At 47.4% G+C, this 6,000-nt stretch overlaps 1 pseudogene; it reads right to left on the reverse strand.

The window, feature by feature from the left end:
• Positions 1-1,177: 1,177 nt before the first annotated feature.
• Positions 1,178-2,136, reverse strand: LOC118569188 (annotated as a pseudogene).
• Positions 2,137-6,000: the final 3,864 nt, after the last annotated feature.

Raw genomic sequence — 6,000 nt, forward strand, 5'->3', positions numbered from 1 at the left:
GGAACTGGTCCTCTGAAAGGTCACAGACTGGAAGGAGTTTGATATGGTGAGGACCTATCTAAGCTTGCTAGAGTTGAGAATGTGTATCAACACGTGGATATCCTAATGCATCAGACTGGTGTGTGCCAAGGCACTGAGAGAGTAGACTGTGTTAGAGGTTCAGGTAAACTAAATGAAATATAATTGTCTTTGGAAGTATCAAAAGTAAATGAAGCCCTTAGCTGCTGGCTGTCTACTATTCTTGGGTCTTTACTTGGTAGGGTGGAGTCTGTTGGGGCTATCTTGTATGGGATGAAAAGGAGAAAAACAGGGATGGGGATTGTGGGAAAACTCACAGCAAAAATGCCCTGGAAGAGAGTTGGGGGAGGATTGGAGAGGGGTTGCTGAAAACTTAGTCTCAAGTATCTTCCTGGGAGACTCGGGGTGGTGTTTCTCATTGGGGCATTCTGGGAGTTCAATCTCTCCACTTCGGCTTTTCTGTCTTGTCTAACACTCTCAACTGGGAAAGAAATGTCTGCAAGGCTTTCCTAATTGAAAGGCATCTCTAGTTCTTCCTGGGCAATACACCAGCTTTCTCCCTGGCTCCAGCAAGAAGGTTGTAGGTATTCAAAGTTGATAGAACTCTGCTCATATACTGTCCAGAGGTGTCCTGGAGTTCTAGTTCTGTGTTTGGTTATCTTGAGCAGGTGATGTCACTGGGTTCTGGTTATCAGGTGTTGCCTAGGTTATAGTGGCCTTCCTGACTACATTCATAAGTGTGATGTCTATTCTTGGTTATCAACTTGACTACACCTGGAATTAACTCAAGCCCCAAAATGGAGGGCACAGCTTGAGGAATTTTTTTTTTAATTCTCTCATATATTAACTCCAAACCACAGTTTACCCCAGATCCAGTCCTCCCCTAGTTCCCTTCAGAAAAGAAGAGGCCTCCCAGGCATATCAGCTGAACACTGGCATAACAAATTACATCATGACTGGGCACATACCCTCATGTCAAGGCTGGGCTAGGCAATCCAGGAGGAAAAGGGTCCCAAGAGCAGGTAAAAGAATTAGAGATTGCAAGGCTTCCAGTTTATGCAACTGTTTATATGCAGGAAACAGGTGTGGGAGTAATCTGATTAACCACAGGATTAACTCAGCCCGACAAGATTTTTTAAAAAAGTTTATTGGTGATGATTCAGCAAAGGATGTGGGGTGGGAAGGCTGGAGCCAGTGCCCTCAGTGGGCTGCCTCTCATCGCATCTTCCTGCTGAATCTGGGCAATCAGCTGCTGGTGCTTAGCTGCCTGGCGCATGCGCATCATAATGAGATTCTCATAGTCCCTTTCTGACAGCACGGAGCCCTCTGATAAGCCTAGGTGCCTGGGGTCCACTGTGCCTTGGGGCTGTCCCTCGAACCAGGAAATCTTCATAGGGTTGTGCACCAGGCCCACTTCATTTTTGACAGCCAGCTCCGCGGCCCTGACAGTGGCAAACTCCACTATGGCATGGCCTGCCTTCTTTCTGGAAAGCACCAGGTTGAGAAGCTCCCCATACTTCTGCAAGAGCCGCAGGAGGACGTGTCTGGCGTAGCCACCTTGGGACTCATCCTCCTTCCTGCACGTCCACTTTAGCTTTAGTTTAGGGGTTCCTTTGCCTTCACTACTTTCTCCTCTTCCTCTCAGCCTCTGCTCTCGGTCCCGGCAGATCTGCTCCTGGACCAGCCTCTGCTGCTGCTCCAGCTGAAGGGAAGCCTCTTCTCGGAGGCGTGCCATCTCCTGCTGTAGTCTTGTGCTGCGCTGGCTGGCTCTCTTCTTTCTCACTCTGCTGGCCCCAGGCCTGGTGCTCCCGGGCCTCCAGGTCAAGCTTCACTTTCTTCCTTGTCTCATCCAGTCTCTGGGTCCTCTCTGCGACCTTCTTGGCGTTTCTTTCCTTGTCGTGTGCAGCCCTGGCGGCAGCATCCGTCCGACAGCACCTCCAAGGCCTGGGAAAGCTGGTGGAAAAGTTTAGCAGCTCTGGGGCTGCCTGGATTTTTGTCTGGGTGGCAGGACAGTGCTTTGTGCCTGTCGGCTTTCTTGGCCTCTTTATCTCCTGCCTCCTCCTCAATGCGAAGCAGCTGGTACAGATCCACCCGTAAGAGTTCATTATTCACTGCCATGGTTCTAGCCCTGACCTAATTTGTAATAGTCAGGGTTCTCTAAGGTCACAGAATTTACAGATTGAATCTCTCTATAGATATATAAAAATAATATATTGGAATGACTTACAGGCTGCAGTCCAACAATGGTGTTATGAATGGAAAGTTCAAGAATCTAGTAATTGTTCAGTCCCGAGAGGCTGGGTGTCTCAGCTGGTCTGCTGGGATCTCCAAGAAGGAATAAATGTGCTGACTGAAGTTCTGTTATATAGTATCCCAAAAGAATGTGTGGCCCAGATTAAAGGTGTGCCTTCCATCCTCAAGGTCTGGATCAAAGGTGTGTATTATCCAACCTCAAGTTCCTGATCAAAGGCATGTTGCCTTCCTGCCTTAAGATCTGCATCACAAGTGTGCCCTTCATTTCTAGATTATAGTTCATTCCAGATAGTTAGGTTGACAACCAGGAACAGCCCTCACAGAACTGATACTTTTTTTTTTTTTTTTTTTTGACTGTCTCTCTAGTAGCCCAGGCTTTCCTGGTACTTGCTATGCAGACCTGGCTGGTCTTGAATGCTGAGGTCTTTCTGTCTCCACCGCAAGAGTGTTGAGATCCCGAGAGCTGGCCCTGAGTTAAGCTGGAGAGTTCAGCCTTGTGGTGAGGGAGGACACAGGAGAACTGGCAGGATTGACCAACCCTGCAGCTGCCCAGGCCCAGAACCGGAGCTATGACTAGGCCGGTCCCTGCATCTACCCCATCTATGATCTTCTGGAGTATGTGAAGGGGCCAGTCCTGCAGACCCAAAGCTGCAGGATCTCCACGACACAGGGCAACAACAGCATATCCAAGAGAGTTCTTATAGTGGGCCTAACATCAATAGTGAGACTGAGATCAGAGGGCATCAAACCAGACCAATGACTCACTCCAATGAGCACATACAAGTAAAGATAGATGGACAAGGGCTTTACTGTGTGGCTCACTGGGTCACCCTGCAGCTTTTGAGATGAGATTCCTAGTTGTTGTTTTTTCTCTCTTAGATCTTGTTTTATTGTGGGTGGATTTCAGGGCCAGGGGCGAAAGGTGGAAGTGAAGGAATGTGGAAATGAATGGGATCAAGATGCATGATGTGAAAGACACATAAAATAAATAAAAAGAACATTAAAAAAAAAAAAAAAGATGAGGCCCAACCTATATGGTAGTCTCTGGCTCAAGGATGGGAATCTTGGGGAGACTCTCCAGCTGCAGGGCAGATCAAGGTGGCATCTCTCCAACAGTCCTAAAACTATGAACAGCAGAGCATTGCTTTTGATTTCTGCTGAGAGACTGTCCGGTGTGTGTCCTAGAGTTCTAGTCCTGGGTCTGGTTATCTTGATCAAGTGATGTCACTGGGTTCTGGTCATCATGTGCAGTCTTGGGTATAGTGTCCTACAGACTACTTTTACAAGAGTGATGACTTTTTTTGGATGTTTACTTGACCACATCTTGAAATAACTAAAGCCCCAAAATGGAGGGCACACCTGTGAGGCATCTTTAAAATTATTATTCTCTCCTGTACTATATCCAGACTGCAGTTTCTCCTGCGTCTTCTCCTCCTATTCCCCGCCCCCCCACACACACACCTCCTTTCATCCTCTAATTCCTCCTCCTAGTTTCCCTTAAGAAAAGAGCTGCCTCCCAGGGATATCAAACAATCCTGGCATATCAAGTTATGATGGAACTAGGCACTTAGGTGTCAGTATCAGAAGGCTGAGCCACTGTTGTGTAACAACGTCCTCCAAGATTGAGTCCATCCTTCAGGGAAGCTCCTTAAGCATGAAGGTAAACAACTCAAAATAACTTAAGGAAGTCCCTGAAACTCATCAGATTCACAAAACCATCCCTGTCAGATTAAGCAACAAAAGCTGCTGAAAACACTCCCACACAACCCAAGGGCTTTGGGCATCTTGGCAAACAAGCACTGTGTTATCTTTGGGTTAGCCTTGGAAGAGGAGTATATGAGAATCCTAAGATGGTCTTACTAATTTGAGGAAGGTGACTGAAAGTTAAAAATACTTCTAAGGCTCAATGGGGAAAAGGCGCTGGCTGCCTAGTCTAATGACCAGAGTTCAACCTCTGGGACAAACATTCCCTTTCCTCCTCCTCTCTCTGTTTCCTTCCTTCCTTCCTTCCTTCCTTCCATCCTTCCTTCCTTCCTTCCTTCCTTCCTTCCTTCCTTCCTTCCTCTCTTTCTCTGTGTGTGTGTGTCTCCGTCTCTCTCTCTCTCTCTCTCTCTCTCTCTCTCTCTCTCTCTCTCTTTCTCTCTCTTTCTCTTCTTGTTTTCTGAGACAGGGTCTCTCTGTGCAGCCCTAGCTGTCCTGGAACTCACTCTGTAGACCAAGCCGGCCTCCAACTTAGAGATCCACCTGCCTGTCCCTGCCTCCCAAATCCTGGGATTTAAATTCAGCTGCTGGGCCCACATTCAGCTTTCTGAGGAAAGGTGGCAAACCCAATACCACGAGGAGCCGGCAGAGCTACCAATGGCAGAACAAGCCTCGGGATGCCTCTGAATTTCCTCACCTCTCCAGAAAGACTTCAGATGGCCTCCACCCAGGACTTCAGCAGAACTGCATTCCAGAGGCAATTGGAATCGGAATCCAGGACACACACACACACACACACACACACACACACACACACACACACACACATTCTCACGATCACAGACCCAGCTGCCTTTCTTCCTAGGGTCCACTGAGGAACTCTAACAAGCTTAAAAAGGAAGAAAAGTCCTATGTCCCAAACCATATTTGGCTGTGGTCATAAAGGAGGTGGTTAGCAGGCTACAGGTGACTAATTCCCAAGTTCAAAGTTCAGGTTGCTTATCAGTGCCCAACTTTGCTAAACATCGCCACCTGCTGTCCCAAAAGCTGATAACCAGAAAAAGCCTCCTAGACGCCGGGACATATCAGTGGGCCATTTTAACTCCTCTCCAAGAAATCAATTTCCCAGAGCCCTGTGTTCATTCTGTCAGCTGGACCACAGTGACCCACCCATCATCAAAACTTACTGCTGCCGGGCGGTGGTGGCGCACGCCTGTAATCCCAGCACTCGGGAGGCAGAGGCAGGTGGATCTCTGTGAGTTTGAGGCCAGCCTGGTCTACAGAGCTAGTCCAGAACAGGCTCCAAAGCTACAGAGAAATCCTGTCTCAAAAAACCAAAACCAAACCAAAACAAAACAAAAAACCCACAAAATTTACTGCTGATGAAACAGCTCACAGACAGAAAGCCCGCCACTGACTCCTGTTGTGACTGACCTAAAACATCTGGAGGATTTATTGCTCAGAAGCTCCACCCCATCCCCTTTCTCTTTGAGACTTGGCCTTCCATAGCCTCAGACTTTTGTGTGTAGTTTTTGATCCTTTGAACTTCTGAGTGCTGGGATTACAGGTATGTGGGCCTACACCTGTTTTTGTTTGTTTGTTTGTTTTATTTTTGTGGTGCTAGGGATGGAACCCAGGGCTTGGTGCCTATGAGGCAAGTGCTGTGCCAACCAACTAAATCCCATTAGCAGGCCTCAGAACTTTTTTCAAAGGCATGGAAAACTCTCAGCTGCCTCCGTAGCCTGATTATCTAAATTTGATGTCCAGGCCCCAAACAATGGAAAGAGAGAATTGACTCTGGCAAGTTGTCCTTTGTTCTCCACACATGTAATACACACACATACACACACACACACACCATAAACAAATAAATAAATACTACATACATACATACATACATACAGACTATATCTTAAGACAGGTCCTCACTATGTAACCACAGTTTTGTTAAAACACAAGGCCACGCATGGTGGCACATGCTTACATTCCAAGTCCTCAGGAAGTGTGGCTCTGCAGTAGGATCTTGAG

The sequence above is a fragment of the Onychomys torridus genome, chromosome 17 (assembly GCF_903995425.1).
Source record: "Onychomys torridus chromosome 17, mOncTor1.1, whole genome shotgun sequence".
Classification (NCBI taxonomy): Eukaryota; Metazoa; Chordata; class Mammalia; order Rodentia; family Cricetidae; genus Onychomys; species Onychomys torridus.